The sequence below is a fragment of the Parasteatoda tepidariorum genome, chromosome 7 (assembly GCF_043381705.1).
Source record: "Parasteatoda tepidariorum isolate YZ-2023 chromosome 7, CAS_Ptep_4.0, whole genome shotgun sequence".
NCBI classification, from domain to species: domain Eukaryota; kingdom Metazoa; phylum Arthropoda; class Arachnida; order Araneae; family Theridiidae; genus Parasteatoda; species Parasteatoda tepidariorum.
The window spans coordinates 7347886-7361210 of record NC_092210.1 but is presented as its reverse complement, the minus strand read 5'-3'; the positions used below and the strand labels follow the sequence as shown (position 1 = coordinate 7361210).

The 13325-nt window shown below is 30.1% G+C and overlaps 1 protein-coding gene across 1 annotated transcript in view; it reads right to left on the bottom strand.

The window, feature by feature from the left end:
- LOC107450263 (hypoxia-inducible factor 1-alpha) overlaps positions 1 to 13325 on the bottom strand; it is a 141631-nt gene that overhangs the window by 25843 nt on the left and 102463 nt on the right.

Genomic DNA, 13325 nt, shown 5'->3' with positions numbered 1-13325 from the left:
AGAAACTGATGTTATTTGGAAAAGTACCAACATTTTAATGTTTATCTTAAATATTAGTCAATGCAAACTTTACATAAAAATAAATCAGATCATTTTTGAAAGCTTTCAAAAAACCAAAATTATTATTGTCTCCCAAAATATCAAAATAGTTTCGGTCTTTAATTACAAAAAATACACAAAATTTAAAACATAATATCACAGAAACAGTCTACATTTTAACGTCCAAAAAACTCCAAGAGAGATCATAAAAATTAAAATGCTGATATCTATCTGCGCGGAATCTTATTCGTAGTGAATATAAGGTCAAACTTAATATTTAATGACCACGCAGTAGATATAGAACCTATTAATATTCACAACGAATAGTATTAAAAGTCATTACAGTAAGTCAAGACAGTTTCTTTTTTATATTCTGAGTGCTGAATGACTGAAATCTAATTTTTGTGTTACGCAATAGAAGTATCATTTTAACTTCAAAACAGACTTTTTTCAACCATATTATTAGAGCCGCGAGGGCTCAGGGGATAGAGCGTTCGCCTTCCAATGAGGCGAACCGGGTTCGAATCCCAGTCGATACGAATTCCACATCCGGCTTGCACCGACCACAGTGCTGACGTGAAATATCCTCAGTGGTAGACGGATCATGGGTTAGAGTCCCCTTGCAGTCAGGCTAACCGTGGGAGGTTCTCGTAGTCTTCATCTCCATGTAACGCAAATGCGGGTTAGCTCCTTCAAAAAGTCCTCCACGAAGGCAAATTTCTCCCAATACTCGATCCAGGAGTTCCTTTGTCTTCTGGATTAGGTTTAAAATTACAAGGATACGGTGTTGAACATTAGTAGTCGTAAACCCATAAAATTGGTTCAGCTGTTCAACGACGGTTATAAAACCATATTATTAATATAAAATAACTGAAAACTAATCAAACTTTTACTGCTTAATAAATAAAATATTTGAGAAAATAGTATCTCTAATTGAATCAATAGGGGTAATAGGAAACAAATAATGTAAACTTTAACTGTTACTTTTCAGCTCTTGAATCTGAACTGAATAAAAAATACTGTAGTCCGTATTTTTGTTTTGTGTACCTTTTATGAATAAAAAATATTTATAAACATTGAAACCTTGATTAAAAAAACCTTGATTAAAATTATTTTCAACGCATTGTCTAATATAAAACGCCAATTATTAAGTGGTTTCAAGCTTAAAATACATAAGAATCTTTTTTCAAATAATGCTTAAAATTACTGCAAGATAAGTGATTTTTTATTTTTATATCACGTTTTGGAACTTTATATAAATTTGCCAGAGTAGTTATAAAAAATTATAAATTATCTTTCAAATTTATCAACTCGTAATTTGGGTTAGATAATAGTGCGAAAATATTATTTATCACTTTTTTAACTATATTAAAAACATTATTAAAATATTTTAAAATAAAATTTTAAGCGAAACAATAATTATTGCAAAATAATAAATCAAGTAAATGAAGTAACTGGATTTTAGAAGAATATTGCCGAAGTTTGAGACAAAAATTAAACTTTGGCAGTCATTTTCTTCTCATGCTAAAAACTAATTATAAAGACTGAAATACTTCTTTTCATTCTGTTCATGTGCTTATAATTAAAACAATTATCAATTTTTCTGCCAATAAATTATGAAATATTAAAATGGTGCCTGACATTAATCCTAAAAACATAGTTTCGTGTTAATACCAAACAGTCCTCACTTATATTGTTCCCTCACTTTTCATATAAGCCCCAATAAGCATATTTTTATATTAGCGCCATATCAGCCCCCTGATTTTAATAATTTGTAAATTAGGCTACATTACAGACTTTACAAGTTTTAAAAGTTTAAAATGAACCTTTCCTGAATGAAATACACATTAATCTTTTCAGTAAATTCTGAAAATTACAAATTTAATGTAAAGTTTAAAAATTTATCAAGTATTTTTCAAAATAAGGATAAACTTGAGCTTAGAACACTTCATTCTCATGTCACGCTAACAGCTCTACAACAAATTGTAATTGTATTTTTTTTCTAGATCAGTAATGTGATTACCTGTATTTTGAACTAAAATCTCAAAAAGACAATTAAATAGAATTAAATTTTGTTTGATATGGAATTTTTATTGAAAAACTCTAAATATTCTTACTTAATTATTCTAAAATGTAAGAACATTCTAACAAAAAAAAAAGAATCTAAAATTAAATTTTAAAATGCTCAAAGCATAACAAAAATAATTTTAGTTTCGTTCGCAGGAGTTTACTTCTCAGTTTTATATATATATATATATACAACATATATAGTTCTGTCCAAATTATCCAAACTTCACAAATTGGCAATCAAAAATTCGAAACTGTAATTTTAATTTCATGGTTCGATGCATATCANAAATACAAACGTTTATATATCAAATTGAAGGTAATTTAATGTAGAATTTAATAATAAATACAGTATTACAATATCTGTAGCACAAAAAAAGTTATGCAACAAATAGTCAGATCTATCTTAGATTTGCATTTTTTTAAAGTGATAGTTACACAATCAATACTTAGTAGGATAACCCTTATTTCTTAAGACAGCTTCACGGCGTCTTTTCATCAAGTGAACGAGTGTTTGGAGTTCATCTTTCGTAATCACATAGTGCCAAGAANTTGTAATACAGATATTGTAATACTGTATTTATTATTAAATTCTACATTAAATTACCTTCAATTTGTCATATAAACGTTTATATTTAAGTGAAAACTAATATATTATACAAGCACACAAAGTTGAAAAACATGAAACTTTCAAAAAGTGTCCACACTTTTGGCCACCACTGTATATAGTATTTGTCCAAATTATCCAAACTTCACAAATTGGCAATCAAAAATTCGAAACTGTAATTTTAATTTCATGGTTCGAATTGTTTTAAAATTAAAATAAAATTAATAAAAAGAAATTGTTTTCCCGTAAATTTTTTATCTCTCATTTAATGGTCAATTATGTTCTCTCATTTAATGGTCAATTATAACGCTATGACATTTGAAACCAAGACTTTCTCCATCTGCCAGTAATAGAGACTTCCTCTGCGGGAGGATGACATGATTCAGCAACCGTTTATGTAAAAGTTTATGTCACCAGGGAAATGTTGAAGTTCGCTTGAAATGGAGACATTTTTTTAAGAAAGTCTGTATTTCAATTTTTTCAGACATGAAAAAATTATCTATTTATTTATTGTAAATTTTCTCTAATAGGTAATTTAAAATACCTCGAATTATTAACATCAAAGAAGAAAAATGCGCAGATGATACTGAATTTCATATGTTTATGCAAGATCTCTAGTAATTAATAAAATATGATAATGCTTTCTCATAATGTACAAAAAAAATATTCACATTTAGCACAAATGTTCAGAAAAATATTAACATTTAGCACAAATGTTCAGAAAAATATTCACATTTAGCACAAAGAAGCTGAATTAACTTTCACATTATCACTCAGTTTAGAATCAATTGAAAATTTGTAATTTTTTTTTTTGTATCCCACCCGCCCACCATCTAAAATAAAAATGTTGTTAAAATTTTAACATGTTCTGTAAGTTTTCCTCTTTTTTGTAGTTGCTCTAAAGGCATATTTTTGTCTAATTACCATTTTTTTTATAATTCTTCTCTTGTAGATGAGTTTCTTTTTAGTTACAGTTTATCTAACATTTTTTTCATGTATACTTCATTTATTTCTTTTATGATAAATTATTTTTCAGCTATTTTGCAGAAATATTCCCCCCCCCCGTATTTTGTTTTTTCTTACATTTCTTTCTTCTATTCATTTTATTTCTGTGTTTCTATTTGTATATTACAGACATCATTTTCCCTTAAATTACCGTTCTTTAAAAAAAAATTACTTATATTAAAAAAACAACTGATTTAAATCAAATAAATCAATTGTTTTGAGAGGGATTGATTAAATCAACAATACTCCACATATATAAAATTCAGTGCCTTATTTGTAGTTATATTTATATTTGCTTAAAATTTTTTTAAATTAGATTTACATTATTCAAAAGTAAATATAGTTTTTGCTTCTTTTCTACTTATCTTCATCTCAATCCTTTGATGTCCCATTCCTCCTTCTTTATGTTGGAATATTTGTTAAGAATGGTTGCAACTTAAGTGAAAAAAGAATTTTTTCTCGCTAGATTGGGTATATTTATTTATGGAAAATTTGATTATTCGCGTTATTATATTAAAAATCTTCGAAATGAAAAACAATTTTAATAACAGTAAAATATTATTTTTTCAACTTTAGTAAGTATTTTACTGTTATCTAATTTAACTATTTGTTGTCTCTTTTAGCTTCATTTTAAGGAAAAGATAAAAATTCTGAATGCATTTTTTATTCTTTGTCACAAATAGAATTTATATGCGATTAAAGCTCTGTGCTTTGTAATTTTTGGAACTAAAATTTTAATATTTTTCAATCTATTAAATGGCATCTTTCAAAAATTTTTATAACTTAATTATTTTAATTTTCTTCAATTAAAGGTTAAATTGTTTTCAACTTTGTTTTTTTTAAATTTATATATGAAGTTTTTTTTTAACATACTCTATTTAAAAATATAAGAAACATTTTATAAAAGATTATTAGTTTTTTAAGATGAAGTTTAGTTTTACAATTAGTTTCAACAAACATAGTAAATACACTTTCTTATTTGTGAAGTATACAAATTTGTGCTTAGAATCCTGTCAAAGATATTCAGTTTGTTCGATTATTTACTGATTTACCAATTTTTCACCACCTTGTTTCAAACAATATTCAAAGCAGAAAGAAACTTCGATCAATTTTCTTCCAAAAAAAATTATTATAGCTACTGCTTTAAACTGGAAATCAGAAGCCCGTGACATTACACTGTTTGTCTTTGTAATAAATACGGTGGTGCCTTAAAGAGCGTGTATTTTAGTCCTTTTAAAAAAGAAGTAAAAAAAGTGAGCATAAAGAATTGCAAATTAATATTTAAGTGAGGTAGAAGAAATCATCGGAACAATCAATATAGTGGTCAGTAACAGCAAGGGAAGGATTAAAGTCATTGAAAGACAGATGAAGTATCATCCAATGAACGTTTAAAGGATTCCCTTTCATTCCATCTTCACTAAAACATTGATTTGTAAACCTTCTCGATAGATTCAGATAATGAATAGTCTTGGTATCGAAAAAATTAGTCTAATGGACGTTTTATAATTGTTTAAAATAATTCAAATACATAAATTAAAGACAGAATATATATTAATTTAAGTAAACACCAGCACATTTGTTATGTACATATAAAATAATTATATATTTTTCTTTTCGTTCATGTAATAATGGACAAAAAGGAAAATATAATATCCATAATTAAAAATACATAGTTATTATAATTACGGACTAATAATTTATTCATACAAAATGAGAGATCAAGTCATATAGCGTATTGTTGTAAAAATGATTTTTCATCAAGCTAGATAGTAGAATTAGTGACTAACCCTTGGAATAAAACGATAATCCTCAATTTCAAAGAGATAGATAAAAACCGTGTCTAGAACTAGATTTATATAGTTTTTTACTCTCGAAAATTGAAACAAACACACTTTTTTTTTAAAAAAGTTCTCGTCATGCAATACCTAAACACCTGTACTGTTTCATAAATATATATGAGTCGAATTTAGTACTCATCAGTAATTTGTTGTGGGACGTTGTGTCACGTCATGGTATTGACGTTGTTTTCGTCAACACAATATGACGTTCAGTTTTGGTGTTAATTACTTCATACGATGGATCGTTAGGTTATTTCATACGAGAGATAACTATCCTTCAAGGGATACGGGCGATAACGATTTTTTAGCTACTAATTCTATTTATCGTATAGTTAAGAGTAATTCCAGTATTGAATAGTTAAGGTTAATTCTTATATTTTGTAGTTTGCCAGCCGGATGCCGAGCTCTTAGCGTGCCTGCTCAGGGCATGGTTGTTACTTTCTGTGTTGTCCTCTGTTACGTAAAGTGTGAAAGTGGCCCACCCTATGAACGAGTATCTGTGGCAGAGTGGCGTGGGTAATATTGCTCGACTCCGTGACTAAGGTTCACAGGTGCCCACCAGTTAAAGTTTCCGGCATCTTCTAAGGCAAATGAACGAGTGTTCAGTGCCTACCGTTAAAGAAAAAAAAAATTATAGTTTAGAGTAATTCTTACATTGTGCAGTTACGAGTAATTCTTATATCGAGTAGTTAAGTGTAATTCTTATATCTCTTCACTAAAAATAGATATTTCTGAGATATCTCCTCTAATGAAGAAAATTTAATGAATTCTCTAATCTAATAAATCTCTAATTAAATTAAATTTAACGAATTAATGCATTGCTAAAATACCTTTTCTATTTGACCATGAAACTTAATTGTATCGACTTGATTTAAAAACAACTACAATTAAATTAAACGAATTTTCTAAATAAAGGGCACAATGAATTGAAGTATAAATAACAGAATATTATATCAGCCCAATAAAATTTTAAAAAAAATTCAATTAACGGTACAAAAACTCAAGTGTCCCCCCAGTGGCAAATAGTCCTTTGTGTTATGATTTATTCTCTTTAATATTCCGTCGTGATGTATTTAAGAACATAAATCTTTTTTCTTAGTAAATACTTTATTAAAATAACATTTTGAATTAAATATTTATTTTCTTAATAAGTTTTTTTTTCTGTCAGTATTGCAGCCTCATCTACAATTTGCTTTTTAAATGTTTATTTACTTTTTGGCTGATATTGACACTAGTTAAATATTTTTCGTCCAAGAGATTATTTAGTAATAATGCGAAAAATTCATTTCCATAAAAGTTTTTTACAATTTTGTATTCATTAATTTTGCGTATGCTTACTCTAGGTAGTTTTATACAAAGCAAAGTATCATTTTGAAAACATTGGCACGACAGCCCTTAGTGGGCCCAGGGCCTTCCTTAAAAGCTTTTTTTAATATGTTCTTCTCCCATAAATTGATCTCCAATTCTTTATTTTTAGTATGGCAAAGTCTTTCAGTTTCTTTTTGGGTCTTTCCCTTAGTCTTTCGTTGGAGGGCGTCGTATTAAAAAACTTTAATGCTGTTCGCTTTGGGCTCATTTCAATTAAGTTTCCTGTTAATCTAATTCTAGTTATTTTTATAGATTTAATAATAACCCCACTATAGCACTATAAATTGAGAAATTATTTCTTATTTTTCTCCAGAAATTATTATCATAAAGAACAACATCAAAGATAGTTCTCAAGGTTTTCCTTTCATATATCGACAAGATCTCCTTTTTTTGTCAAGATCTATGTCTTTGAGGTATAAGTCAAGACTGATTTTATCAATATCTTGTACAGCATACTTTATCCTTCTTTTTAGTAAATGGGATTTCAATAGTAGTCTTAAACCGAAGAAGCAACGATTGCCTGAAATTATCTTTCTTTTCCGATTTCAGGTCTTGTGTGTCATTTTGATAGTTTGTGTACTAAATATATAAATTTTTTACAGATTTAAATTTAAAATAATCCACTTCAAACACTTTAAGGATTGTTCCTTTTTACCACAATACGCATATTTTTTCTCCCTATTAACCCTTAATTTATTTTTCTTGCTGATTTCTCCAGTGTCAAAAAGGTTTCACCCAATGCAATCATGGATCTTGCAATAATCGATACATCGTCGGCGTATGCCAGAATGTATACTGACTTAATAAATAGGGTGTCTCCGGTATTACTTTCGGCATCTCTGATTACCTTCTGCAGAACTATATTAAAAAGAATCCCCCTGTCTCGCTACATTATAAATCTCAAAAAACGTGGATAATTTCCCGTAAATTTGCACCATCGATATGCTTTCAGTTTGATTAATTTTGATGGAACATTGAAATCTGATTAGGTCTTTAGAAGCTCAGCTCTAATTAAGCTATCATAAGCTTTTTCTAAAGCTCACAAACAGATTTCTATCAAAAATTCTCTGCATTTTTCGGAAGCGTTTCTCAAGGTAAAGACTTTATCAACTGTGGGCCTCTCTTTGCGAAATGATAATCACCAATAACGCAGTCTGAAATCGGAGACAAGTGATTAAATAGGATATTTGAGAAAATTTCATAAGTGACACAAACTTATTCCTCTATATTTTTAGCAATTCAGTGAATCATCCTTCTTTTTTTTGTATCGGACATAAAATACTTAATTTCCATTCAGAAGGCAGGATTTCTTTCTCGCAATAGATAGATTTGCCGGATGTTGTTCGTAAAAGCTTTTCCACCCTATTTCAGGAGTTCAGCGGGAATAGTATCTGGTCCTGCCATATTGTTACATTTCAGTTTATTAATGGCGTATTGAACTTCTTCTAGAGTTGGAGTGCTAACTTGTTATGTCTTCAGTACTTATCAATCATAAAGTCCAAGTAAGTTGACGCATCAGAGTTGAGTAGATTGTCAAAATGCTCTAACTATTTATTCATGATACTTTTTCATTAACAATGGTTCCATTTTTATACCTACAGTGATCCTAGGTTTAAAGTCATATCGGGTAGAAAGGATACCCGGCACCCATGACATTGATGACCTGGTAGAAAGCTGAGCTTTCACGGGTAGTGCTGTTGATTATTTGTAAAACATATTTTTATAATCTCTGTTTTTATTTTCATAGACTTTTCTACACTTTTCCTTCAACCAATCGGTATCTTATCTTTTTTCTCTGTCTGACAACCTATTTGATATAATAGAATCTTTTGTAAGTTGTCATTTTCCCTCATTATATTCTCTTTCTCACAAAAGCTCGCAGTATGAAATTCGTAGTGGATCATAGGATCGCTTAATTTCTCACAGTTAAACCTTACAAAATAGACCTTTTTCGCCTTTGTTACCAGAGAAATATTTCCCCTTAATTTGCCGACCACTAAATGACGATCCCAGTTCACGTTTGCTTCTCTCTTCATGTTCAGATTTTGATTTGAGAGATAATTAGTACTAATTAGCATATATTTGTAGATTTGAACTCTGATAGAGAGTATATTCCACAATGCAAATCTCAGATCCTTTTCCAGACGATTTCTGTTATTTATTTCTTTAGACTTTGCAACAAGAAAGATTTTTTTCGCAGGATAGGGTTATTAGACTTTTACCCTATCTCCAACCAGGAGGACCGGAGTGTCCTCCTTCGTCTGGTGTCCACCATTTGACCTATCCAACTTTGGAGGGGAAACTCTCACTGTTATAGATAACTTACTGTTTCGTAATTTCATAACGGTTAGTATGTTAACCTTAAATATTAAGCATTGAATTTGGAGTAACACTCAACATCAAAAGTAAATACTTTGACAACCCTGGCTGTAAAATTTTTGCAGTACTATCTTTATAAATATAATGTGGTCGGCAACCCCAAGAGATTATTACAGTAAAAATTCAACTTAACACAGGTATGTCGCAAAATTTGCAACGTTATTTAAAAATTATACTAAAAACCTTATGCTGCCTAAACTTAATATGAATAAACAACGATACTATATAGAAAGGAGAATAAATCTTCATAAAGTATAAGTCTGTAATTAAATAACGGAAAAGGGGCCTTTTTGGTAAGAGAAAAGTCCAATAACTTTTTTTTATAGATATTTTTTTAGTATTTTTTTATTTATTTTTTAAACACTGAACGTAATGGACGTTCACAAAAAATTACATAAAACAAAAAAAGAATTAAAAATTAAAATGTAAAAAAATAGTTGAATTTCCTTCCGCCTAACAACAACATCAACAAAAAATAATTTTCACTTTTTGTTCTTTCAGGTGACCTCTCACTTCATTTTTATAAATTGGATTCGAAACAAATTTAGAGACAAATTTAGAGAAATCTCACTATTTTTTCTCCATTTTTAATTATCTGAGATGAAAAATAATCTGCAAATGCTGTTATAATTTGCAGCTGCCACTACCGTGCTGACGGGATTTTGCCAGTGGGAATAACAACCAAAGGAACTGGTCATTCAAGTGGAAAAACTCGACCATCCTTCCTGTAAGAATTTCACTTATTGTAAATCACGAGATGTCTTCTCATTGGCAATGTATGATGGTGGGATTAGATTTTTATAGTATAATTAGAAATTAAAAATTCTAAAAACTCTCAAATAGAGGTTAAAACGTCCTTGAAAACATCACAGGTCTTCCTCCTTCTTTACTTTTATTTGACAATAAAAGCAAATAATAGAGTGCTTTCGCACTACGTTTACGTTACGTAAACCTTATTTTCTGCTCTTTTGGTATACTGCGACAATTTTTTTTCTCCTCAGAAAAATTTTAGCTTCGGATACTTATAAAGATCTAGAATGTTGAAAAAATGTACAGTGCGGGAAAAAAAACGGACTACCCTGAATAACGTTTGATCTAAGATCTAATAATTATCGGTTTTTCAGGTTTTAGGACTCAATACTCGAGGGAGTGTCGTCAAATATGCTAATTAATAAATGCAGACGATATTTTAAGTTACGAAATTAGATACAAAAACGTACCTTCTCTGAATAAACATTGCTTCTTTTTGGACGTATTCGGATTTCTGACCCCGAAAATATTGAGGGTAGCCGCGATCTGAGAAATATGGTCCCAATAGTTTGGTCAGAACAGCGCTTCAAAAATTGGGCCCCTTTGCCGTTAACTTTACTTTTTTCGCATTTCGTTATATCTCGAAAATTTTTTATGTGAATTGAAAAATTTTAGCACACGATTATAAAATTCGTTCATCCAAAGGTAATTCCTTGCAAAATATACGTTTTAGTAAATATTCTTTTTTTCTTATTATTTTATTAAAATATAGTCGAAAATTTTTGAATTTTTGAATATATACATTTTTACTTCATTTTAAAGCATGCAAATTTAAATAGCAAAATTTGAGAGAAATCGGTTGAATAGTTCCTGCGAAATCGAATTTCAAATACATGACTTCTTTAAAATTTAATTTCTCAGGTATTATTTAACTGATTTTGCTCAAATTTTGTATTTTTCCATGTGAAATTACATTTTTTATAATTATGAAAAAAACTGTATACCTTACAATTCACGAGATTTACTTTTAATTTTATAAATAAAATAATAAAAAATAATAAATACTCACTAAAATTTTTTTTTGCATTGAATTATGTGGCTAAACGAATTTTAAAGTTGTGTGCAAAATCTTTTCAATTTGCTTAATATTTTCTCGGGATCTGGCGAAATACGCAAAAAGTAAAAATTAGCATTAAGGGGTTCAAACTTTGGATCGCTCTCCAGACCAAACTATTGGGACCATTTTTCCCAGATCGCGGCTAACCCGTATATTTTGGAGGTCATTAATCCGAATCCGTCGAAAAAAAGGTACGTATATTCAGAGAAAGTTCGTTTCTGCGTCTGATTTCATTACTTAAAATATCGTCTGCACTCATTAATTAGCATATTTGAGGTCGCCCTCTCAAAACATTAAGATTGAGTCCCAGTACGTGAAGATCCGATCATTAGATCAAAAGTAATTCTGGGTGGTCCGTTTATTTTCTGTGGCACTGTACATAAAAATTAATTCAAAGTTACTAAAAAGAAATCTTCATTTCAAATATTTGATAAATCACGCGCACAGAATCATAGCCACCACTTGAGATCACATTTTTGCACCATAACAGCTCTTTTGTTACTTGGTAGTTTTTCGAAAAGGCTGAGAAAACGAAACATCCTTCTTTCTTTTCTTCTTAGTGCTTTCTCTCCAATCCAAAAGTAAACACGACAGTTAACTAACGCCGAAAGTGATGGAGAAATTCTGGCAGATTATTCTTTCGATTTCTGAGTAGAATGTGAAAATGTCGCCAGCCCAGGGTAAAAGTTCATCCAAATAAATTTTTTTTCGCAGCATTGGAAATAAACTGCTCAGCTTTCTCTTCTAGTTTGAAGTAGCCGTGAAGAAAAGAATGAGTTTAAAATCAGTCGATGATTTTAGACATTGCGCTGTTAAGTCCAATTTCGATCCATTCGATAATGGGCTCAATCTTTCAACATAGTAGCAGTATGTTCTTTCAGTTAATTTGAAGAAGCATTTTAGCATTTATAATTATCCTACGCTCGTTTCATCAGGTATTATACTCCTGCCGGCTGGTAAAATGATGCAGTCGGACCGAGTAGGAAAACAGACACAGGATTTTAATGAAAGCTATATTATTTTATTCGATCATTCTCAAATGGATGACGAGCGAAAAGTGAAGTTCACATCATCGACGATCAGTCTTTCTGGTAGGGAAAACCTTGCAAAAAATCCGAAAATGTCTCTATTTAGGGAAAAGAGGGAAATCTTAGAAATTACTATTGGTTTATGTAAAAGGTCAAGCGATTCCCCACAAAGAGAAAAGGGAAAAAAGTCTTTGCTTCAGATTATGCATACTTGAGCCAAAAATAGTTTTAAGAACAGGGTGTGGCGTTTTAAAAGTATGAGAAAGTGTTTCGATTTGAATAATTAATTAGAATTTGTTTTATAGCAAAGAACTAACATGAAAAGATTAATAGAAGAATAGAAATATGGGTTAGCGATAATAGATGCTTTTACCAAGTATGTATGGATTTATCCCACGAAGACTACTACGTCAGCTGAAACTTTAGCTAAATTAGAAATCCAAAAAACCGTATTTGGAAGTCCTTCCCAGATAATTTCAGATAGGGGTACAACATTTACCTCCAGTGAATTTGCTGATTATTGCTCGAAAGAAAATATTAAACATCATTTAATAACAACAGGTTTACCAAGAGCTAACGGACAAGTAGAGCGTATTAATCAAACCATCATATCGATTCTTTCAAAATTATCCCTAGAAAATCCAGCTGAATGGTACAAGCATACAAATAAAGTTCAACAAGCGATAAATTCAACCTATCAAAGAAGCATAGACACTACTCCATTTGAATTGCTTTTTGGGACAAAAATGAACACTAATGGACTGGGAAAACTAAAGGAAATGATCGAAATTGAATTTCAGTCTCAGTTTGATGCCCAAAGAGAGGAACTAAGAAAAAACGCAAAGCAACAAATTTTTAAAATTCAACAAGAAAATAAAAAGACCTATAATTTAAGAAGAAAGGAGCCAAAATCGTACGAAATTGGAAATTTGGTCGCCATCAAAAGAACCCAATTTGGACCTCATTTGAAGCTAAAACCTAAGTACCTTGGCCCCTACAAAATAACAAGAGTAAAAGGAGGAAATACCTATGATGTAGTAAAAGAAGGGAATCACGAAGGACCAAACTGCTCGACAACGTGTGCGGAGTATCTTAAACCATGGAACAGTTGCCAAGAAGAATTTTAG